This window comes from Pinus tabuliformis, chromosome 1_2, assembly GCF_031772625.1.
Source record: "Pinus tabuliformis cultivar Carrire ecotype Pingquan chromosome 1_2, CPIR1, whole genome shotgun sequence".
NCBI classification, from domain to species: domain Eukaryota; kingdom Viridiplantae; phylum Streptophyta; class Pinopsida; order Pinales; family Pinaceae; genus Pinus; species Pinus tabuliformis.
In genome coordinates, this window is record NC_142298.1 from 5,595,908 (window position 1) to 5,623,034 (window position 27,127).

Sequence of the window (27,127 nt, forward strand, 5' to 3'; positions counted from 1 at the left end):
GGTATGATGGAAGTCAACTTGTGGATGAATGAGAGGATTTGGGATTTCTGCAATTTCCTCTCCCTTAGGAGGTCTTTTTTTTGGTGAATTTTAGGCTGAACTGGACGGAAATGTGAAGAATTGGTCTGAAACATAGTAATAACAGAAAAACAATATAACTGATTAGGTGGACTTGGATGATGGCTTGGTTCTGGACATAATTGAAAATTTGATTGGATGATGAATCTGTCGTTTAGGCTGCAAGCACGAAATCTCGAGGGATGAATTGAGTTTCAAAAATGTACTGTGTCACGGTTTTTGGGAAGGAAGAGGGCTTATAATGAATAAAATGGAGCGGGGTTGTTTGATGAACGACTAAATCCTCATTAATTATCCAATGGGACTGTTAAAACGGATCTATGGAGGATAAATTCACAGGAGTGGTGAATTAAATGTATAACAGATAGATGACAACTAATTAGACAAAGGAAGTGACTGGGAGCGAATGTGGATGATGACGTAGGAGTGATAGTGAATGGTCGAATGAAAACCGAATTCAGGAGTAAGTTAGGGCGGTAAGTTGTTTTGGCATTTTAAGTCCCGAAAGACGAGGATGGAGGAAAAGTAGTTTTGGGGGGTAGTTTCCAAACTTGCCCAGTTCAGACCCCCCGCCGATAAAGTTCAGACGACGAATGAGGGCTAAAGAATGATGTAAGTCATCAGATCTCAGGAGAGTGTGCGGGATGAAAAATAAAATGAATGAGTTTTAACAACGCAAAGCGGAAGTGATGGTGGGGCCAAGATTTCTGTCAGATGTGACATGTATGGGGTATTAGGGAATAAATGGATGAAGTTTGGATAAAAATAACATTGATACTTAGAATTTATGGTTAATAAAACCCATCAACATATGCACATATTTCCAATGTTATATCTCGGGATAAAAATCCTTTCATGCTCCAATTGTATTTCATTTGTCTACCTACTCTTAACTCCTAACATTTTTTCAATCTTAGTTACCCGAGTGCACTTAGACTAGTAATTCAACATTTTTCTTTTAATGACTAATCTACTTCTATCCCTTATTGCTTCCATTGGCTTAGATTAAACTTTTGAGACAATTTTATTTATTACCTATTGACAAACAATTTAAATCAAATCCAATCATGATTAAACTGTACAATTGGATTCTATGGACTAGTGTGGAAATTAAACAATCTGCACACAACATTTTATTTGCAAAAATAAACTTTGACTGAGAGTAATGGCATTTGGATTTGCAACACCTTCAAATTTATTATTTTTTCTTTTCTCTTTGATCTAACATTTTTTATTTTTGCCTTCATTTTTTAGGGCATGTATTATAACATTTTATTTGATATGGACTCATTCATCAAAATATCCCTAACATTTTTTGATTCAATATTCTTTTTGTCCATATCCTAACTTAACATTTTTTGGAATGATTTTGATTTTATTTTAACTAATTGATGCTAACTTACCAAAACCAAAAAAATGCTACAACATCAGCTCCAACTGGGGACTACTTTCTCCTGTAGAATGTAGAGAACCTAAAGATCCATGTGCCTTCTCCTTGGGCTATTGAATCTTTGCTGTGAAAAATCACACTGATAGTTTGAAAAATAAAATAAATCGGATTTTTTACAATGGTAGTAATGAAATCTACTTCAACTTCTCATTACTGAATATACTGTTTGAGAAACCTTCCATTAACAGGATAAATGGAATACAGTCCATCAAGATTTTGTAGTACAAAAGTATTGTTTCCCTTTACTTTAGAAATAGCTAAAGGTCCAAACCATAGGTTATCAAACTTGCCATGTTTTCCCTTGTCTTCTCTTTTGGAATCCCATCTTAGAACTAGATCACCCTCCTTGAAGTCCCTTTCCCTTGCTCTTCTGTTGAATAGGCTCTTCACCTTATTCTGATACTTTTTCAATTTGTATTGAACTTCATCTCTGTTTTCATTTAGTTCAATAATTTGGTTTATTCTCCTTGAAAAATCATTAGGTTCATCAGTTGAATCCTGCAGAAACTTTAAAACAGGGAAGGCCAAGTTGGTAGGGAAAATTGCATCTTTCCAATTGACTAATTGAAAAGGATATTTTCCAGTAGACCTCTTTGGAGTAATCCTGTTTTCCCAGACTACATAAATTATATGAGAGTCCCAACACTTTTTATGATCTTCTAAAGTCTTTTTGATCACCTTTATCAGACTTTTATTTGATGATTCTGCAAGACCATTACCTTGAGGATAATATGGAGTTGAATGATGTAACATAATCTTATATTTCTGGTAAAAATCAATAATTTTAACACTGGAAAATGCTGTGGATTGTCAGTAGAAATCTGGGTTGGGCAACCAAATCTAGACAAAATGTTTTCTTCAATGAATTTGAATACTACTAAATCACTAACATTTCTTACTGGAATTGCTTCCACCCATTTGGTAAAGTTGCCTATTGCAGTGAGGATCCATCTATGCTGATTGCTTGAAGTGGGATGAATTTCTCCAATAAAATATAGTCCCCATTGGAGAAAAGGTGCTGAGACTATTGTTGGGATCAGTGGAAGAGCTGCTAGTTTTTGCTTACCAGCAAACATCTGACAAGGGACACAACTTCTGACCTTTTCTCCTACTTGTAAGAACAATGTGGGCCAATAAAATCCTACCCTTAATATCTTATATGTTGTTTCTCTCCAAGCATAATGTCCTCCACAAAATCCTGTATGAAACTGATCAATGATTCCTTCAATTTCTGATTCTGTTAAACATAATAACAAGATATTTAGTGGGTCCTTCCAGTATAGATTTGCATTTATGATACAATATTTGACTGCTTTCAATTTGATATATTTACATTGAATTTTGGAAAATGATGCTGGACATTCAAAATGGATCAAGAAATTTACAATATCTTGATACCAATTTGACAAAAGAAATTTCTCATCAATGTGTAGAGAAATGGTTTGATCCGAAGGTAAAGGTTCTTGTGGATTCTTTTCTTTAGGATGGTGAGGAGGTTCTTGTGGATTCTCTTCATTCAAATTTTGGGAAGGTTCTTGTGGATTCTCCCCTTGTATTTCCAAAACAGAGTTGATGCCTGACACTTTACAGTTGGATTCAGCTAGAAGCTTAGCTAACCCTTGACCCTTTACTAGATTTGTGGTTTTGATAGTGATATAAAACTCCAGTATTTGAGTGATCCATCTACCTCTGTTCTCATCTGTGTCTGGTTGTGTTAAATTGTTTTCTATAGCACTGTTAGGAACATAAACAATAATAGGTGAATGTAGGACATACATCCTGAATGATTTAAGAGCTTGTATAAGGGCATAGGCTTGCTTCTATATTATGTCATACTTAAGCTTGGCATCTCTCATAACCTTATTGAAAAAGGCTATAGGTTGGTCATGGGAATCTTCATTCTTTTGTAATAAAACATCAGCAAGGGTTGTTTTAGAGGCAAAGGAAAATATACTGAATGGCTTGGTATAATCAGGACTAGCCAAGGTTGGGGCTTTAGAGATAGCCTTCTTGATTTGGTCAAATGCATACTTGGAAGAGATAGTCCATTTAACTCCATGATCCTTTTAGAGCATATCAGTTATGTCTTTCACAATTTTAGCATAATTTGGGATGAACCTCAAAAAATTATTTTTTCCTAGAAAAGCTTGGATCTCCTTCTTATTTCTAGGTAATGACAATGTTTTTATTGCAGAAACACATTTGGGATCAATCACCACTCCTTCTTTTGAGATTATGTGGCCTAGCAGCTTTCCTTCTTTGATAGCAAACATAGATTTTTTAGGATTGAGGGATATTCCGAATTTCCTACACCTGTCAAAAACCTTCATCAAGTGCTTTAGATGTTTCTGATCAGAATTAGAAAAAACAGTTATGTCATCAAGATAAATGACTACAAATTTGTTTACCTATCCCACAAAATCTATGTCCATAGCTCTTTGAAAAGTTGCTCCAGCATTGGACAAGCCAAAGGGCATTCTAGAATACATAAATGTACCCCAGGGTGTAGTAAAAGTTGTCTTCTCTCTATCTGCTGGATCAACATTTATTTGATTGTAACCTGAAAAACCATCAAGCATGGAAAGTCTTTGTGCTCATGAAACCATCTAAAGTAACTGATCCATTTTGGGTGAAGGGTAATTGTATTTTAATGATGCTTTATCCAAATTCATAAAGTCCACACAAAGTTTGATTTCCCCATTCTTATTTCTAATAGGTACTAAATTAGCAACCCAATTAGAGTATCTAAGAGGCAGAATAATTTGGGCATCTAACATTTTATTAATTTCCTTTTCTACAATTGGTAGAAGTGCCAGATCAATCCTCCTAAGTTTCTATTAACAAGGTTTTGCTTCTGGTTTTAAAGGAATCTTATGCTGTATCAGTGATGTATCATAAGTCTTTAGATCAGCATAGGTCCATGCAAAAACATCGTTGTATTTTTCAAATAACTTAAGTTATTGAGCTTTAATTTCGGGATCTAAGGATGCACAGGTTTTGATGCTCCTAATGTCATCATTTGTTCCAATATTTACTTCCTCTATGTCATCTTGTGGAGAGATTGACTGTGGGTTTCTGAGGACATCATTTTGATCAAACAATTTCTCTAAAAGAATGAGACCTTTGGGAATAAAATTGTTAGACAACTAAATGATATCATGATTAGCAGTTTTTCAATTGAAATTATAATTATCATTTTCATTTGTTTCTATTCTATTTTCATCAATTTGTAGAACTGAAAATTCATCTATAACCCGCAAAAAGATTTTAACTGTTCATCATCTTCAAATATTTGCCAGTATTTTAGGTTATCCGGGATGGATGGCTTGTATTTGACTTGTATTTGATAGAGCACATTAGTTTGATCAAGGATTTTAAATGAACTAGCAAAAACAACTAGGGAATCTTCATGAATATTCTGATCTCTTGGGATATAAATCAAATTAAAAGCATTGAAGAAATTTTCAACTGAATCCCAAACCTCATTTCGATAAGATCTAAGCCTAGGATGTTTTGTTTGGCAAAGATTTCTAACTTGTTTAACAATGAAATTTGAGTCAGTAAAAACACTCAGGTTTCGTACTTTTAAGCTCTTGGTTAACTGCAGTCCTAAAAGGAAAGCCTCATATTCAACTACGTTATATGTAACTTCAAAATCAAGTTTACATGATTGTGTAATGTTTTATTTTTCTGGTGAGATTAATACTACCCTAGCTCCTGCTCCATCCTTTGTATAAGAACCATCAAAGAATAGCTTCCAGACATTAGTCTGATTTGGTACAGGTCTTTCAATTACATCTTCAATATTTTCTTGAGTTCCATGTGTTTGGTTTGAAGAGAGTTCGAAACAACCAAAATCTTGATCAATTGCATAAATGGGATGGTTCCTTGGTTGATCTATTTTGCAAATATTGTGCACAAAGCTTACCTCTCTATACAGCCTTAGTTGCTATTCCCCATAAACTGGAATAGTGGTATAAGACAAGTCCATCTGAAGAGTTCCCCATTATTTGGCACAACAAGACCTTGAAAGGAGAATTCCAAATTTGGGAGGGATATCTATGAAAACTATATCTAACACTACACTTTTTACTGGGATTTGGGTGAGAGTGACTACTAAATCCTTAACCAACCCTAGACAAGGCACCCTTTTGGAATCAAAGGTGTACAAATCATGATAGGATCTAGTTATGTCGAGATTTAAATGATTCATGATAGGTTTTGGAATGAGATTATGTGATGCTTCAGAATCAAGCACACAATTGTATAACATGGAATCATTTGTTTTAAGAGTCACATAGAAAGAGGGTACTATTTCATCTACCATATCTGAGCTAGGAACAAAGACAACTGCTAGTTTTTCATCTTGAAGACTAATAATATCACTTTTAGCATCTACCAAGGTGTTTTGTATCCATTTGGAGGCTTGATTTTTTATATTGAGGGTTTTTGGAAAGTTCTGAAGGTGGTATAGGGATTTTAATTCTTTCTAACTCCTTTTCAACATTAAATGCAGTTAAAACAATTTTTTCAATTTGAGTAGTATCAGTTGACTGATTTAATGGTCGAATAATAGTTGTTTGAGTTTCAACAGCTTTGGTACGAGGCTTAATTGTTGGAGGTTCCTTAGGAGGTCTTCCAGGACTAGGTCTAGGCCTAAGATCATATCTTTTGTTTAGTTTTGCAATTAGGAATTTAGAGAAGGCATGGTATTTGGAAGCTTGTGAGGAGTCTTGATCTTTTTGAACCTGCTTTTGTCGTGAGAGAGGAATAATAGCGGTCTGACCAAAATATGTATCCATATTGTTAATATCTTCAGTGATAATCATAGTATTGTCATCAGGCTGTTGATCATCTATCAGTAAAGGAGTTGGAACCTGCTGATCATTACTAGGCCTTTGAAGAATTTGTAATGGTGGATTTTTTTTTGTATTGACCTTGATTTTGATTTTGGGGTCGAGTGACCATTTGTTGAACTGTTTTAGGTTAAGTCTCAATCTTGGAAATTATATTAGATATATTTCTAAGAAGTGAAGTTATCTCATCTATTTTAGAATCTTCAGTTTTAGTCTTAGAGGAAGTAGAGACCTCTTGACTTGATTTAAGTTTTCTTTGGGCCTTTTCCTCTTTAGCTTTTAATGTGGCTAAGGCAAGCCTATTTTCTTCCTCCTCTATAGCATTAGTTTTCATATCTTCAAGAGTCCTTGAAGTTATTTCTCTTAACATCACAGCAAAATCATCTTCAAAAGCTTTCGAAAACCTAGATTTAGCTGCTGCTATAGGTGGTTTGTAATCAGGGGGAATCTTATGATAAAGTTTGTTGAACCTTTTGATAAAATCAGAGACAGGTTCACCAAAGTTTCTTTTAAGTTCTTCAAACTCAGTCAAAAAGTAAAGAGCATCTTTTTTCACCCCCCATTGATTTTTGAATATATTTGTTAATTCTTCCCAGTTTCTAATGGAATTTGCAGGTAACTGCCTAAACCAAGTCCTCACATTTCCCTCAAGGGATTGAACAAACAACCTCATGTAAACATTTTCTTATTCTATGTTCATGTTATCTGCAAAGTCTAGAAATTCTTGAATATGGTCCTCCGCTGAGGGACCATTTTCTCCATTATATCTAGGAAGGTGCTTTAAATATCTATTAGGGAAAGAATCAAGGACTGGAGGTAAAACTAAAGCTGCATATCTTGCCTATACAATGGGTTGGAATGCCATAGTAGAAGATGATGTATGATATGTTTGTGAAGATGATGATAGAGAAGAGGAAGATGGTGATAGAAGGGGTGAGTTACTATGTGGGGGTGAAGAAGGAGGAGATAAAGAAGGCGGAGACTTCTTGAATGATTTTAAAGGAGTTTTAATAACCAACTTGTGGACCTGAGAATGAATATGCTCTTCAGTTTGAAAGAGTGGATTTGAAGATATAGCAAAGGTCCCTTCAAGTTGTTTAGAAGTAGAAGATTCATGTTGTTCAGAGGTGGAATGAAATGAATAAGTTGTGGGGGATATAAAGTCTATAGGTTTGTATTAAGGTAAATGAACACCTAGGTGAGACTCATATTTAGGTGATCCCAGTGGAAGTGGGGGTTCTGGATGAGATTAAAGTGAATGAATAAGGAAAGATGATTTGAAATCAACTCCCCTATCCATGAGTTTAGAAAACCTTGGTGATACGTGAGTGTACTCTGGATTGGATGGAATGTTACTATAGGGATCAAATTTTAATATATCTTTAGACTGCAAGGATGAAGTAGAAGAACATGGTTGATGTCTTCTTCTAGAACTGGCCTTTCTCACAAGTCTTTATGGCTTTGACAGAGGACTAACTGTGTCAGATTCAGAATGGGATCTAGTGTTCTTAAAAGGTGTCAGTTTGGTACAGTGGAGTCGCCAGGTGAAGGATTTTGACCTATATAGACCTTTAATCACATTAAAGGAATAGGAATTATATCATTGACCTAGGAAAACTTAATGAAATTCGAGTCCCTGCAATGATGCCATATTGATGTTGTATCTCTGAGATGATAATGGTAAGCTATCATGCCAGGGCATCTAAGATATTTGTTTTGGGGGGTTTTGTTTTAATTTTGGAGGACCAATGTATGAAACAGATATAAAACAGTCATACCTAACCTTTTGAATAGTATTAATATTTAAATAGAGGGCTGCTATTAAAATCCACACAGTGATATAACTTGTTTAGTGATGAGCAGAAATTGAAAGATGATATGACTATTACAAGTTTCAAATGGAAAATTAAATAATCATAAGAAATAAAACCTTCAAACAATGTTCATAAAGTTTAATAGAATATGCGTAAAATTACAAAAGATGCTGATGATTTTATGATTTAGAGGGAATTAATTAAACAAACAATTTATATAAGTCATTCTCTTTAAAGGTGATCACTTTAGAAGCTTATAGGAGTAAATTGAAACACAATTATTCCTACCTATTTATCTTTGTAAAAGTTAAGAATATGAAGAAAGAACCCAATGAATGAAAACTAGAAAACTTACAGGGAACAAAAAATTGTATGAATCAAACTTAGAATCCTTTGCCTTTGTATTAATGATTCAGAAAAAGCCAAGTACATTTAATGCTTACAAATGTTTATTTTAAGGGTGCAACCCTTAATAACTCATGTAAGGGAGTTATTTATACAATCTTAGAGCTGAGAAAACATCTTAAAGAAATTTACAAAATTAGATCAACACAAAATAAAGAATATAAAATAGTCGATCTGTCACTATTTTGGTGTTGATCTGAAAATGAGATCTTAGATTACTTTTAAGGTATTACAAACTCATGTGCATGGATTTGCCTATATTAGTTAGTGAAACAGATCGATAAGATTGCGAATAATATAGACAATTGAGCAATTAGAGAAACATAATAGACAACACACATAACACAACAAGTTTAATATGGAGTTCACCCAAAACTCTTGGGCTATGTCTCTTGGTCCAGCCTTCAGTGGTGACCTCTCTATTATGTCTTCAAGAGAAAAGTTTTACAAAGTGTGAGCTCAAATTGAGTCTCAACACAATAGATACAAAACAACAAGAGTTTTGCTTGAATCCCTCAAGCCCCTCTGAGTACACAGACTCTTTCTATCATTCTCTGTCTCTGTCTTTTATTTGCGTCAACACTGCTTGCTCTGTCTCTGTCATTCTTTGGCTTTAAAGCCAATTGGCGCTGTCTGTTAATTTCCTCTTCTGGACTCTCTGGCTCCAGGCCTCTGTCTGCTTAAATCCCCCTTTGAGCATTAGCAATCATTGCTAAATGCCTTCAGGGATGGTGGCCACCTGTTCTGTAACGGAAGGACCATAAACACCTTTGAAATCCTCAGAATAGTCATTCTCCAGAGAAATACACTAAAACATGGGGAAAATCCACTAATCTGCTGTTTATCAGATTTCAAAAATCATTAACTCCACCCTAGACTCCTATTGGGTCCACCTGTAATCACTATTGCAAGTAGCAAGTGCCCTTGTGTTGTGGTTTCCTTTGTATTGGAAAAATACATTAAAACACGTGAAAATCCCGACAAATGGCTTTGTGGTGGACTTCAAATAATATACAGTGGCATTTACAAACCCTTTTGGGTCGGCTTCATCGCATCGGGCACATTCCCTTTGTATTTCGTTTATTTAACGAAACACGAATTTACATTGAAAAACTCCTTTTTACGGAACTCAAAATATATCTATTTTTACCCATAAGACTCGTCAGGTCCAGCTTTATCGCTAGTCGCATATATATATGGCCCTGCTCCTCTGCATTGTCGCGATGTGACTTATTGCAATTGCATATTACATAGTCGCCAGGACGTTGGTAAGTGCTCCTCTGCATTATGACGACGTGATATTGCGAGTTAACTTGGGTCATCAATTTGTGTGCTTGATCGACAGTCCTCATTGACTCGCGCTGATTGCCATCGCAACTTTCACATGGTAGCCTCCGATAGCCTCTGCTTGCCATTGCCAATTGCGATATGCCGATCGGATCTAGACCGTTGAGCGACTAGATCCAATGGCTCCTGTGCATCGTTCCTTTGACCTCCGATAACTCTGTTTTTGGTCATTTCTTCATGTTTTTCACTCCCGATAGTGTTTTCCGCCATTTTTATAAGTTCATCCTTTTGCGATAGTTTTTGATTTTGAATACTTAGAGGGTGTTTTGGATCCATTTTGGATCATGCCTTCCCACTGAAAAAGCTTTTGGATCACCAAAATTTGGTTTTTAACAATCAATCAAGTGAGGATACAGCTTCCTCACTTGTCCAATCTCTATCCATCATGCACTGCTTGGTTTTGAACCTTTGAGTCCAATTCTGAGGTACTCAACATCCCCTCTATGCGTAGTTCTCACCTTCCTGTCTAGAACTGTATCTTCTTGCAACTCATTGAGATATTCAGGCAACAGATCATCAATAGAAGGCAATTGACTTTGCTCTTCGGGATCTTCAATCAATGAAGGTTCAAACAGTCTTAAGTTTTCTGCATTAACCATTGAATAGATGTGCATGTAAGCTGGAAAATCAAGGTGAAAAGCGTTTTCACCAATTTTCTCAAGTATCTTGAAAGGCCTATACCTTATTGGCTTCAGCTTCTTACCTTCACCTTGCATTCTACCTTTGCTGATGAATAGCCAGACTTGATCACCAACTTAGAAGCTATGCTCAATTTGATGCTTGTCATGCCTTGCCTTGTACTTGGCCTGGCCCTTTTCTAGCTATTCCTGCACTGCTTGGTGAATTTCTTAGATCTGTTCAATGAACTTGGTTGCTTTGTCCACATCACTGTGTCCATCAACTACTATGTCTTTTCCAAAGACAAAATCCAAGGGAGACCTTGGTGTAAAACCAAAACAAGTCTCAAAAGGAGATCTCTGTGTAGAAGAGTGCTTAGCACAGTTGTAAGCATGTTGCACATAACACAAATGTTCATCCCAAAGCTTGGGATGCTTAGTGCAATAGCCCCTAAGCAATTGGATCATTGTCCTGTTGACTACCTCAGTTTGGCCATCTATTTGTGGATGAAAGGTTGTGCTCTTCTTCAGTCTGGTGTCCATCAATTCCCACAGACTTGACCAAAACTTCCCAACAAATCGGAAATCTCAATCAAATACAATGGAAGTGGGTAACCCAAAATGAACCTAGACATGCTGAAAGGACAACTTCGTTGTTTGTTCAGCTGTATTTTGCTTGTTACAAGGTATTAAAATACACATTTTGTTGAACCTGTCCATAATAGCATATAAATAGTCATGACCTTTTCTATATTTTGGAAATCCCCCAACAATGTCCATGGAAACACTTTCCCAAGGATGAGAAGGAACTGGAAGTGGAGTTTTCAAGCCTAATTTTTTATTGCTGGGATTTCTTTTAGCACACATGGTACACCCTTTAATATATCTAGAAACTGTTTCATGCATTCTTGGCCAATAACAGAACCTTTGCAGCTATGCAACTATTTTACTTACACCAAAATGACCTGATATAAGAGAAGTATGAGCTTCTTGGATTATGTTAACTCTTTCAGTTTTTGGAATGCATAACTTTCCCAAATGATACAAGAGTTGTTCCTTAACATAATAATCCAATTCTTCTACTTGTTTGCCATGACTTAAGGTTGCATATACATCTTTAAAATCTACATCTTGAGCATATTGTTCAATATATCTTTCATGCATTACTGAGTTATGCTTAAGTATAGTAGATGCATTTATGATTGGTCTGGATAACATATCTGCAACCTTATTGTGTATGCCCTTCTTATATCTGATGACAAGATGAAACTGCTGTAGAAAACCCATCCACCTATAGTGTCTTGATTGCTGCAATTTAGTTTGTGAGTGCAAATATTGAAGTGGTTGATGATCTATATGGATGATTGTTTCTTTTCCCATTAGGTAATGTTTCCACTTTTTCACACTCTGTACTAATGCATACAATTCTTTATCATATGTGGGATAATTAACTACTGCAGAATTAAATGTCTCAGAATGATAGCATATGGGTTTACCATGTTGCATCAACACTGCTCCCATGGCATAGTCACTGGCATCTGTTTCAATCTCAAATGGTCGTTGAAGATCTGGCAGTGCTAGTACTGGTGCTGTACTAATCTTTTCTTTCAAGGTGTTGAAGGCTTTCTACTATTTTCTTCCCCACTGAAACACCTTGTTCAATCTTGTTAAAGCATGTAAGGGAGCTGCAATCAAGAAAAAGTTAGCAATAAAATTTCTCCAATATTGTGCTGCTCCTAGGAAATTCCTAACTTCTGTAGCAGATTTGGGTTTAGGCCAGTTCACAATGACTTCAACCTTAGAGGGATCTATCTTCAATTCACCACCCCCTACAATATGACCCAAATAATTTAAAGATGTTTTTCCAAATTCACAATTTGATAAGTTAACATAGATATTTTCTCTTTTCAAAACATCTAGAGTCTGCTTTACATGCTTCAAATGTTCTTCCCATGTTTTACTGAAAACAAGAATTTCATCCAAATATACAATTACAAAATCATCAATAAAAGGTCTGAGTACATCATTCATAACTCTCATGAAAGTGGAAGGAGCATTAGTTAAGCCAAAAGGCATAACTAGCCATTCATACAACCCTTGCTTTGTTTTGAAAGCAGTCTTCCATGCATCTTGTTCTGCTACTCTGACTTGATGATAGCCACTACGCAAGTCCAACTTGGAAAAGTAAACTGCTTCTTTCAGCTGATCTAATAAATCATCAATGTGAGGAGGAGGATAATGATTCTTGATCGTTATTTTATTTAGTGCTCTGTAATCAATGCACATCCTCCACAAACCATCTTTCTTTCTCACCAACACATTTGGAGATCTGCATGGTGATGTGCTTGGTCTTATGAACCCTTTATCGAGCAGCTCTTGTACCTGCTTCTTGATCTCTACATTCTCTAAAGCGGATAACCTATACATTCCAATGTTAAGCAATGGAGCATCTTGCTGCAAATGAATATCATGTACTATTTCCCTTTTGGGTGGCAGACCTTTAGGTTCTTGAAATAGGATATCATATTTTGAAACAACTTTTTCTAAATTAGCTTTCTGTTTAGCATCAGAGCCCTCAAATACATTGGTTTTATCAGGGTTCTTTTCCTTTACAACCATTAGTAACAAATTCTTGCATGAATTTACAATTCTTTTCATCTACCCTGAATTTATGAGAGTAATTATTTTTGAGTTTATGAGCTCTTACAATATATTCTATTCCATCTTTAGTGAGTTGATGCTTATTTTCATCTCTATAGAAAATAGCTTTTCTATCATACTGTAGGTTTTAACCCCATACACAAATTACCTGCATACGAATTCTAAAACACAGAAAATAAATAATGCGAGAGCAAAACACATAAAACACATATACACAGAGATTTTCCCCTGGATCCCAAAACCGGGACTACCAGCTTGATTTTTCATTATGTTCCTTTCAATGTTATAATACATATTTATACATGCTGAAGCATCCAATACCATGGACCGAAAACCATCGCGTCCAATACCATGCACCGAAAACCATCACGTCCAAAAACATGTGTGAAAATCATGCACAAAACCATAGGTGGGTCTGCCCATCCTAACATAGGGTCCAAAACCAAAATTTTCTGGGGTGCTGCCCCGAACCCCATAAAGTGGGGTTACAGGTATGCCTCAAACCCCCTGTAACCCCCCTTCTAACCCCCTGGTTAATTACGTGGGCTAGTCGTGGAAAGAATATAACACAACCCAACATTCTCCCACTTGTTGTTTTCTTTCCACAGGGGGCCACAAGAGAGCTAGTCATTTTTCTAGCCTTGAAACGCCCATTGTCTCTCTACACCAAGAGAACTTCTCAGAGCTCATAGATTTTGTCAATTCATCTGCAGTATTCTTCAAAGTGTCCACCTTTACCAGCAACACCTTTTTGTCTTCTATCATATCCTTCACAAAGTGATACTGAACATCAATGTGCTTTGTCTTTGAATGATATGCGGGGTTTTTTGCCAAGAAAATTGCACTTTGGCTGTCACAGTCTATCCTTACAGCTCCTTGTACTAACCCCATACTTGAACACAATCTCTGCAACCAAACTGCTTCCTTGCTTGCATGAGTGGCTGTCATGTATTCTGCCTCTGTAGTTGATAGTGCCACTACAGATTGTTTCTTACTCATCCAACTGACTGCACCTCCAAATAGGTTAAACACATACCCACTTGTAGATCTTCTCTGATCCAGATCTCCAGCCCAGTCTGCATCAACAAAGCCATAGATATCCAACATTCTGTCCAATCTTGATCTTCCTTGGTAGCACAAACAATAATCATTAGTGCCACGCAAATACCTGAAAACCCACCTCACTGTTGTCCAGTGTTCCTTCCCTGGTTTTGACATAAACCTGCTCAATACTTCCAATGCATGTGCAATGTCTGGTCTAGTATAGACCATTTCATACATCAGGCTACCGACTGCACTTGCATATGGAACACGAGACATGTCCTCTTCTTCTTCTTGTGTCTTGGGACACTATTTAGTAGATAACCTCACACCTACAAGAATAGGAACCTTCACCGGTTTATTATCTTGCATATTAAACCTTTGTAGTATTGTCTCGACATACTTCCTCTGGTTTAACCAGAGCTTCCTCTTTGCCCGATCTCTTTTAATTTCCATGCCCAAAACATAGTTTGTAGCACCAAGATCTTTCATGTCAAATTTGGAGGACAATTGGGTCTTCAAATCCTGGATAATTTCTTTGTCATTTCCAACCAGCAACATATCATCCACATACAAGACCAGATAAATAACATGGTCACCAATTAATTTAAAACACACACAGTGATCTACTTTGCTTTTGGTGAATCCAAGTCCCCGTATAAATGTATCAAATTTCTAATACCACATCCTTGGTGACTGTTTTAACCCATATAGAGACTTCTTTAACTTGCATACCAGTTCTTTCTTACCCTTCATCGCAAAGCCTTCAGGTTGCTTCATGTATATTTCCTCTTCCAGATCCCCATGAAGAAATGTTGCCTTCACATCCATCTGTTCTACCTCAAAATCAAAAGCAACAACAATAGATAAAAGTAATCTAATAGAAGTTACCTTGGCAATAGGAGAAAAAATATCACCAAAATAAATTCCTGGCACGTGGGAATAACCTTTTGCTACCAACCGAGCTTTATATTTCTCCACCTTTCCTTCTGCATTTGTCTTCTTCTTGAACACCCATTTGATGCCAATGGGTTTCCTTCTAGCCAAAAACTCCACCAGATCCCATGCCTCATTTTTGTGCAAAGATGCAATTTCATCAACCATGGCCTCTTTCCAGAGTTTTCCATCCTCTAAATCTACTGCTTCCTTCACAGTTTTGGGATCATCGTCAGTAATAGATAAAGCAAAATTTGAACAAAAAGAAGATGGAATATACCTTTCTGGCTGCCTTCTTTCTCGAACTGATCTTCTCACACCCCGAGTTTGTGGCTCTTTATATTCTAATTCCTCCTCTGCTGTAGAGTCTGATTCTTCTTCCTTAAGCTCAAACTCTATCTTCTCAGGTTCCTTTGGTTGGACTTCATGTTTAATAACATCTTTTACCCCTCTGAACACCACATCTTGGCTGTACACAACCTTCTGTGTGACTGGGTTCCAAAGCTTATAACCCTTTAAACCATCCTTATACCCAATAAAGATGCACTTTTCAGATTTACTATCTGACTTGGTTCATTTCTCCTTTGGAACATGTACATATGCATCACATCCAAATACCCTCAAATGTGAAAGAGAGGGTTTCTTACCAGTCCATACCTCTTGTGGAGTCTTATCCTCCAACGATGATGAAGGTGACCTATTGACTAGATAACAAGCAATATCCACCTCCTCTGCCCATAATTCTTATCCTAACCTGGCACCACTGAGCGTGCTTCTTTCCCTTTCCATCAATGTCTTATTCATTCTTTCTGCAACTCCATTTTGCTGAGGTGTATATGGAGCAGTCTTCTGTCATGATATACCACACTTCTTACAGAATTCTTCAAATTCCTTGCTGCAAAACTCTCCACCATTATCTGTCCTCAGCACCTTTATCTTCTTCTCTGTCTGATTTTCCACGAGAGCCTTAAATTCTTTAAAGCTATCAAAGACTTCAGATTTCTTCTTAAGGAAATATATCCATGTATTCCTTGAGAAGTCATCTATAAATGATACATAATACACAGACTTACCTAATGATGGAACTTTCACATGTCCAAACACATCACTGTGCACAAGTTCTAATATCTATTTCACCCTCTTACTACCAGAGGGGAAACTCACCTGATTTTGCTTCCCATATACACAATTTTCACAGAAATCAAAATCCAGAGAGCTACTACTCATACCTTCTACCATACCTTTACCATGAAGTATTCGAAGGCCCTTCTCTCCAATATGTCCAAGCCTTTGATGCCACAACATGGTCTTCTCTCCAGAGACCACTAGATTTTCTGCTCCACTTTCAGGAACCACAGAACTGTTGCACCCATCAATAACAGTGCTACCTTGCAGCTTGTATAGAGTTCCAATTCAAACTCCCTGCATCAATACCAGTGATCCCCATATCATTTTGCAGGTATCCTTCTTGAACACTGTTTTTACACCTGCATCATCCAGCTTTCTTACAGAAATCATATTTCTGGCCAATGCAGGAATATGTAGAACACCCGGAAGTGTTCTAACCCTTACACCTTGCAACTTCAACTTTACTTTTCCATGACCAATGATTCTAGCCTTCCTATCATCCCCTAAGAAGACATCAAGACCATTTTATTTTTCATACTCGCAGAACCACTCTCTATGGGGAGTGAAGTGAAAGGATGCACCTGAGTCAATCAACCATGCCTCATGATCTACATGTGTACATGAAGAAGCCAAGTATACATCCCCACCTTCATCTGAGGTGGTTTTCGCCTCTGTAGAAGGAGCATCATCAGAGCCCTTTCCTTTCTCAAGAGCTTTAGATTTACAGTCCCTTTTGTAGTGCCCTTCCTTTCCGCATTTCCAACATACCACCTTTATAGGTTTTCCTAGATATTTAGATCTCCCTCTAGATTTAGATCTCCCACTCGATGACTTATTTTTATTTTTGTTCTAGGACCGTCCTCGAACAGACAAGGCATCACCATTTTGGCTCTCCTTATTTTTCCGTCTCATCTCCTCCGTCAACAAGGATGAGACTATTCCATCAAACTGCAAGGTAGTTGCATTGCTACCTATTGCAATAACCAGACTATCCCACGAATCTGGTAGGGAACACAACAAACTGATGCACTTATATTCATCTGAAATTTTAATATCAACAGATGTTAACTGACTTACCACAGTGTTAAATGCATTCAGATGCTCTGTCACCAAGTCTCCATCTTTCATCCTCAGGTTATACAGCTTTTTCCACAGGAACAGTTTATTCACCAGAGACTTAGATTGGTACAAAGTCCCTAACTTGTCCCACAAAGCCTTCGCTGTATCTTCCCCTGATACATTCAACAATATTGAATCCGAGACACACAATCATATTATTCTCTTTGCCTTCCGATCCAACTTCTTCCATTCTTCATCGGACACTCCCATTGGTTTAGTACCCGGATCTACCGTGATCCACTGATCTTTATCCACCAATAGATCCTCCATCTTGAGTTTCCAAAACTCAAAACTATAACCATTAAATTTCTCGATCTCTATCTTTCGACTGCTTGCCATCTTCTTTCACCACTAGAATCTATCTCACAGATCTCCCACTGAACAGGGTCTACCATAGGCCTGAGCAAACCCCCTCAGCAACAAAGGCGTCCCCTTGAAGCCAAAACTACTCTGATAACAAATGTAGGTTTTAACCCCGTATAGAAATTACCTGCATACAAATTCTAAAACATAGAAAATAAACAATGCGAGAGCATAACACATAAAACACATATACACAGATATTTTCCCCTGGATCCCAAAATTGGGACTACCAGCTTTATTTTTCATTATGTTCCTTTCAATGTTATAATACATATTTATACATACCGAAGCATCCAATACCATGGACTGAAAACCATCGTGTCCAATACCATGGACCGAAAACCATCATGTCCAAAAACATGTGCAAAAATCATGCACAAAACCATAGGTGGGTCCGCCCATCCTAACATAGTGTCCAAAACCAAAATTTTATAGGGTGTTGCCCCAGACCCCATAAAGTGGGGTTACGGGTACGCCTCAAACTCCCTGTGACCCCCCCTCTAATCCCCTGGTTAACTACGTGGGCTAGTCGTGGAAAGAATATAACACAACCCAACAGATACAAGTAAGGACTTCCTAAAACAATACCACATATATCCAAGGGAACTATATCTAACTCAACCTCATCTACAAATGTTGACCCAATATCAAACCTAAGTTTACATTGTCTAGTCACTTGTAGCTTTGCTTTATCACATACCCAACCTAATGGATATGGCTTCTTGTGAGGTGTTGTTAGTAATCCAAACTTTTTCACAATTGCTTCAGAAATCAAGTTTACTTGTGATCCACTATAAAATAAAGTATCAATCTTTTGATGCTTGGAAATAACTCTAATATGAAAAAGCTAATGTCTTTTCCTCTCATTATCTTCATCATCAATATATTGTGCAGAATTACTTGTAGATGCTTCAGAATTTTTACCTTTTATACCTGTAGTTGTGACTGTTGTTTCATCACCTGAGTCTAACCCCAAGCCTTTCTGAATAGCAACAATAGTCTTCTTCTTCTTACCACCGAACTTCTTGGGTTTCAGCTCCAGATGCAAAGACTAGCAATGTTCATCATCGTGTCCATCCTTCTTGCAGTGAGTGCATGAAGGTTTGTCTTTCTAGTCCAGATGCAAAGACCACCAATGTTCATGATCATGTCCATCCTTCTTGCAGTGAGTGCATGAAGGTTTGTCTTTCTGTACAACGTTTTCCTTCCTCTCTTGACATCTCAGCTTCTTCTTTTCCTTATTCTTGCTTGCAGAGGGTTTTGATGATCCCCCAATCTTTGGGTTGACATTCTTGCCTCTAGCCTCTAGATGTGTAGCCTAAACTGACACATCATCTAGGCTAGTGGGATTAAACATGAGAATGGTGTGCCTCAAATAGCTATGCAGACCACCTATATACTTCAACAAAGTTTCAGGTGAGTCTAGAGAAATGCCTAGAGTTAAAGCTCTTTTTCTAAATTCCTGGGTATAGCTTTGTACACTTTGCCCCTTTAATTGGCGAAGAGTTTGCCAACTCATCATAGCTTGCTGCATATAAGCTAGTGGATAGAATTGTTTTTTAATGGAAGAAACAAATTCACTCCAGGTAGAAAGAATTTTACCATGCTTCTTCAAATCAGCTTGTGTCCTGCCTTCCCACCACACTAGGGCAATTCCTCCAAGGCGAAGGCTAGCCAACTGAATCTTTCTCCTTTCTGAATCAATGTTCTGCACCCTGCAATATACATCAATCTACTAATCCAATTATCTAGCTTTTCTACATTTAATTCTCCATCATATATTGGAAAATCAAATTTTACATCTAATTTAATCAAAGAAGTCTTCTTCTTTTTCTTATCAGGGCTAGGAGATGAGGATGATGGAGGAGATGGTGGAGGAGATGATGGAGGAGGCTTTTCCCCTTTCCCTTTTCCCTCTAGAGCATCTAGAGAAGGTTCTTCTGCTCCTTTATCTTGTTTGGAGGTTGAAGTACTTTCACCTTTTTCTTCAATTCTCGATACATCTCTTCTACCATGGCCTTCATGGCCATAAAACTGTCCATGAACTAAGATTCTGATTCCAAATGAGTTTCTTCTACCATTCTCCTCCTCGGATAGACTCTTCCAATTTTTGGGTTGGCCTCAACAAGTTCTCCTTTTCCCAGTTTGAGCTTTGACCTCGTTAGCATTCAAAAAAGTCCAGCACAAGCTTGTCTAACCTTAACAATTCAAAAACCAAAAGATTTGATACCACTTGATCTGAAAATGAGATCTTAGATTACTTTTAAGGTATTACAGACTCATGTGCATGGATTTTCCCATATTACACTGGAAGCCTGAATAGTAAATCTTTTCCATGTATTCAGCTATAGGGTCAAAAAACACATGGTTAGTTTGATGATTCTCAAAACTTTCTATATATTTAGATAACCGATCCTTAGCCACAAAAAATTCCTTTGATGTGCTATCCAACTGCCTTTCTGCATGATTCCCATAGACAATATAATTTTCCTCACTATTGTGATCATTATTTAAAGTAAGCTGCTGCAAGGAATTACAAAATTGAACAACCTTTTCCCCTCCCTGAGGGCTATAAAAGCTATTATCCAGTACTTCTTCTTGCGGTTTGCAATCAATTTCATACTCATTATGATCAAAAGACTGACAAATCTGCTGCATCTTTTCATTCATATCAAAGGATGAAACATGGTTTTCACAAATAAACCCCTGCTGATCTTCATGTTGAGTTTCATGAGAGGTTATACTTTCTTCTTGGTGTTGAAATGCATTGTTATGAAGAGCCTCTAAAATTTCTTCATCCATAAATTCATCATCATCATAACAATCCTCCAAATATTGAATAAAACTCGAAGAATGTTTGCAACAATCTTTGACCAGAAATAAGGAGGGATGACACTCTTTGTACATGTCATAGAACACATCATGGAAATCAGCAAGAGAATATAATGAACCATTTTCCAAACATTTATACCAAGACCATGCCTTTCCTTCTAAAGTGGTCTTAAACATCCTCATGAGACAATCCTCAGGAAAGTGAACCTTAAGACTGTGTACATGCATATGAAACCTAACCAAATGAAGAGCAGCATTGTCCTTCTTTTCATCTTTGAATATTGGAAGATCATCTAACCAATCAACCTTTGGCATAGGATTTGGAAAAACAGGGATATGAGACCGATTCATAGGAGCATACCTGGCATTCATTCTTGCAGTGAAATTCATCTTGAAACTTCATCAAGCTACTGATCTTCTAGCAGTGGATTCACCTTCCAATTTCTTATTCGATGTGTGGAGTCGCCAAGGTAGTTTTGCAGCCTCAAAATGAAGTCTGAGCTCCTGCTACCTTAAGAAGTTCAACCTCTTAATTTCGGGAATGAAAGACTTCAGGCTCCCGGCAAACGCACCAAAATGTTATCTCAAAATCAGGCCCTGGAAGGCTGCAGACCAGGAAGACTTCAAGTAACTATTTCAAACCAATCTTTTAGCTAAGGCTTAGCCTCCTTAGCCTGAGAGGGCTCTCTCAAAGGGTTAATGATATTGATTAAAGATATGGATAGATGGCTAACTCTATGGTTTGTGATTTCATATGTTTGTAGATTGGAAGATGGAGACTTGCTACCATTGGGCTATGGAGTCAGTGACAGAGATAAGGATAACAAATAGCTCTTCTTATAAAACTGAGGCTTGTATATACTTCAATGAAAGAGTGACACATTCAAGAAAGTCTCAACAACTTGAAGTTCATAGGAGTCAGAGCATGTGGGCATGAATTTTGAGTCAACAACACCTCAATATAATAATGAACTCAACCTTACATGGAAGTCAGGGCATTCAGCATTTAAACATTCAGAACATAAACTCATAGGGGACCACACAGTTTATAAATGTATACAGGAAGTCAGAGCACATTCAGTTAATTCTGAGTGATTATACATCCATACCACTGTAAGAATTAAGAAAAGGACAACATCACATATTCTGAACATAAAAAATCCTTCATGAATCCTGAGAAGTAAAGTCAAGCATGTATTACTGAACTCAATTCACCATAGTTTAACACTTAAAGGAAGTCAGAGCATGTTCCTCCATGAATTCTGAGTAATAAGAATTAAGACTATGGAAGTAAAGCATTCCAAAGATAAAAGATGAAGCTCACTGAAGTACACTAAGAATCTCAGCTTCAGAAAAGTCCAACTGCTTCTGTATATATCAATCCCTGCATAGCATTTACAAAAGTAGTCTTTTTCTCTAACATTTTCCAACCCCTTTGCTAATTAGAACTCTTGCTCTATATAAAGAATTTACAATTAGTATTCCATCATCCCTCATCAAGAGAATTCGAATTTTCCATCAGTGACACCTATTCTAACCATAAAACAAACCATTAATTAGAACTAGCTGTTAACTAGGAGTGCTAGTGACCTAATACAACTAGGAGTGTAACTCCTTATTATGATTACAACAACCTTATATAAGCATTTAAAGCATTCTTTGACAGTTGCAACCTCATGAAGTCGAATTTGATGAAGCCTCCCATGTGGTCACCCAACTGCTGATGACAAACCCTAGAAATTAGGGAACATGTTTCCCTCTTTTTAGGTTTAGATCCTTGAAAATTGGCACGTGGGATAGAGGATTTATCTCTTCATACATGACACATTTTAAAAAACTGAAGGATGTTTTTGTAGCCCATGTTTTCCAGAACACAAACCTCTCCTGGTTTTTTAAAAAATTTCTCCAGCTGTCCAGAAACTGTCCTTGAAAAACACGTGGCAAACAGGAAAAATCCGTTTTCTGAAAGTAGGGTCTCAATGAAAGCTTAGTATCTCCCAACTGAAAACACTTATGAATAAAGTGAGATAGGTTATTATATCTGGAGAGTTTATGAAGAGAAAAATCCCTCAGAATTCCAAAATACATCTTCTTGTAACCAGAAACGGATCTTGAAAAAGACTGCTAAAACCAGAAGACAAAGCTTGACTTTCAGCAGTTTCGTAGCGCAAGTTTAACCATACATTTCTCCCACCTCAAAATGGAATTGAAGAAACTGAAATAGGTTTATGTAGTGCAGCATGTTAGGAAGAAAAGCCTCTTTCAGTTTGCAAAATTAAGTTCTCTGCTGCTCACGAAAGTTTTTGGAAGTTAACTAGTAAAAACTGTTTTTCTGCTAAAATAGGCTGCTACAGGGGTTTCGTAGCGCGCTACGAAAACTCCTAGTTCAGTGATTTCGTAGCTACTTTCAAAATTTCTCCAAAATGATGTGAGATATGACTTATAAACACCTGTTAAGACTTCTAAAACATGGAATGAGGCTGTCAAACATTATTTGGAAAAGAGATATGATCTTAAAAGACTTCTAACCTTATGACCTAACCCTTAAAGCATGAAATGACCTAGAGACCCTTTAACACCATGACTAGAAGAAGGGTTTGTAAATGATAATGACACTAATTGTGATGAGATGACTCAAAAATTATAAGACTATGACTAGAAACAAGGCAACTTTCCAAAGCTTAGAGACAAAGATTTTAGGGTGATAACAGTGTGGCTCCACTAGGGATAGTGTGCCCTTGTGGTATACTAAGAACTTGTAGCTCCAGTGCCACTATCCATCCTCTAGAATAAAACTCTGAGCCTTTGCCCAATTTTCTCCCCAAGCCTTTAATGATTTCTGAATGAAGAATTCAAACTGCACCTACTGAAACAGATGCTCAGTCAACCTACCTTGAGCTTATTTGCACATTCCTACCTACCCTATCAGCTGCAATCTCCACTTGTAGCTCAAGGAACATGAAACTTCCAATGAAGCCAGTCATCGATCTGATCTAACACTTGAATCCTTTGACTGTGCTTAAAACAAAAATAAACCAGATACTGAAATAACCAAGGCAGCATGAGGTGTAACTGTTCTTCAAGATGAAAATATAACTGGAAGCCTGAACAATAAATCTTTTCCATGTATTCAGCTATAGGGTCAAAAAACACATGGTTAGTTTGATGATTCTCACAACTTTCTATATCTTTAGACAACTGATCCTTAGCCACACAAAATTCCTTTGATGTGCTATCCAACTGCCTTTCTGCATGATTCCCATAGACAATGTAATTTTCCTCACTATTGTGATCATTCTTTGATGTAAGCTGCTGCAAGGAATCACAAAAATGAACAACCTTTTCTTCTGCCTGAGGATTATAAAAAATTTCTTCCAGTATTTCTTCTTGGTGTTTGCAATCAATTTCATATTCTTTATGATCAAAAGACTAACAAATCTGCTGCATCTTTTCATTCATATCAAAGGATGAAACATGGTTTTCACAAATAAACCCCTGCTGATCTTCATGCTGCGTTTCATGAGATGTTATACTTTCTTCTTGGTGTTGAAATGCATTGTTATGAAGAGCCTCTAAAATTTCTTCATCCATAAATTCATCATCATCATAACAATCCTCCAAATATTGAATAAAACTCGTAGAATGTTTACAACAATCTTTGACTAGCAATAAGGAGGGATGACACTCTTTATACATGTCATAGAACACATCATGGAAATCAGCAAGAGAATATAATGAACCATTTTCCAAACTTTTATACCAAGACCATGCCTTTCCTTCTAAAGTGGTCATAAACATCCTCATGAGACAATCTTCAGGGAACTGAACCTTAAGACTGCGTACATGCATATGGAACCTAACCAAATGAAGAGCAACATTGTCTTTCTTTTCATCTTTGAATATCAGAAGATCCTCTAACCAATCAACCTTTGGCATAGGATTTGGAAAACTAGGGATATGAGATCGATTCATAGGAGCATACCTGGCATTCATTCTTGCAGTGGAACTCATCTTGGAACTTCATCAAGCTACTGATCTTCTAGCAGTGGAGTCACCTTCCAATTTGTTATTTGATGTGTGGAGTCGCCAAGGTAGTTTTGCAGCCTCAAATAGATGTCTGAGCTCCTGCTACCTTCAGAAGTTCAAGCTCTTAATTTCGGGAATGAATAGACTTCAGGCTCCCGGCAGACGCACCAAAATTTTATCTCAAAATCAGGCCCTGGAAGGCTGCAGACCAGGAAGACTTCAAGTAACTATTTCAAACCTACTTTAGGTTGAGGCTTAGCCTCCTCAACCTGAGAGGGCTCTCTCTTGATGGATTAATGATTTTGATTAAAGATAAGATGGCTAATTCTTATAGAACAACTGTGAAAAATATGAATGGTGGAAACACATTAAATAACTATCCATTGGGCTTATGGAGTAAACAACACCTCAATATAACAATGAACTCAACCTTACATGGAAGTCAGGGCATTCAACATTTAAACATTCAGAACATAAACTCATATGGGACCACACAGTTTATAAATGTATACAGGAAGTCAGAGCACATTCAGTGAATTCTGAGTGATTATACATCCATACCACTGTAAGAATTAAGAAAAGGACAACATCACATATTCTGAACATAAGAAATCCTTCATGAATCCTGAGAAGTAAAGTCAAGCATGTATTACTGAAAATGAGTCTTACATAGGCCAAATACAAGCTTTTGCATAAAATTTCCAACCCTTTGTACAATAGATCTTCTTCTATATATAGAGCTCTTTACATAACTGAGATTCCTCCTCCAGCATGAGGGGAATTCGAATTCATCCTACTATGACACCTATTGATACATAAAACTAATTATTAAATGCAAATGACACCTAACTAGCAGTCCTAGAGACCTAATACAACTAGGAGTGTAACTCCTTATCATGATTCAACAACCTTATCTAAGCATTTAAAGCATTATTTGACAACTTGCAACCTCAAGAAGTCGAATTTGATGAAGCCTCCCACGTGGTCATCTGACTGCTGAAGACAAACCCTAGAAATTAGGGAACATGTTTCCCTGTTTTTAGGTTTAGATCCTTGAAAATTGGCACGTGGGACAGAGCCTTTATCTCTTCATCCATGACACATTTTACGAAACTGAAGGATTTTTTTGTAGCCCATGTTGTTCAGAACAAAAACCTCTCCTGGTTTTTTAAAACATTTCTCGAGCTGTCCAAAAACTGTCCTTGAAAAACACGTGGCAAACAGGAAAAATCCGTTTTCTGAAAGTAGGGTCTCAATGAAAGCTTAATATCTCCCGACTGAAAACACTTATGAATAAAGTGAGATAGGTTATTGTATGCGGAGAGTTTATGAAGAGAAACCTCCCTCAGAATTCCAAAATACATCTTCTTGTAACCAGAAACGGATCTTGAAAAAGACTGCTAAAACCAGAAGACAAAGCTTGACTTTCAGCAGTTTCGTAGCGCAAGTTTAACCATAAATTTCTCCCACCTCAGAATGGAATTGAAGAAACTGAGAGATGTTTATGTAGTGCAGCATGTTAGGAAGAAAAACCGCTTTCAGTTTGCAAAATTAAGTTCTCGGCTGCTCAGGAAAGCTTTTGGAAGTTAACTAGTAAAAACAGTTTTTCTGCTAAAACAGGCTGCTACAGGGGTTTCGTAGCGCGCTACGAAAACTCCTAGTTCAGTGATTTCGTAGCTACTTTCAAAATTTCTCCAAAATGATGTGAGATATGACTTATAAACACCTGGTAAGACTTCTAAAACATGGAATGAGGCTGTCAAACATTATTTGGAAAAGAGATATGATCTTAAAAGACTTCTAACCTTGTGACCTAACCCTTAAAGCATGAAATGACCTAGAGACCCTTTAACACCATGACTAGAAGAAGGGTTTGTAAATGAGAATGAAACTAATTGTGATGAGATGACTCAAAAATTATAAGACTATGACTAGAAACAAGGAAACTTTCCAAAGCTTAGAGAAAAATATTTTAAGGTGATAACAGTGGCTCTACTAGGGATAGGATTTTGGTGTTTTTTGACCCTATAGCTGAATACATGGAAAAGATTTACTGTTCAGGCTTCCAGTTATATTTTCATCTTGAAGAACAGTTATACCTCATGCTTCCTTGGTTATTTCAGTATCTGGTTTATTTATGCTTCAAGCACAGTAAGGAGATCCAAGTTTCAGATCAGATTGATGATTGGCTTCATTGGAAGTTTCATGTTCCTTGAGCTACAATTGGAGAATGCAGCTGATAGGGTAGGTAGGAATGTGCAAATAAGCTCAGGGTAGGTTGACTGAGCATCTGTTTCAGTAGGTGCAGTTTGAATTCTTCATTTAGAAATCATTAAAGGCTTGGGGAGAAAATTGGGCAGAGGTTCAGAGTTTTATTCTAGAGGATGGATAGTGGCACTGGAGCTACAAGTTCTTAGTATACCACAAGGGCACACTATCCCTAGTGGAGCCACT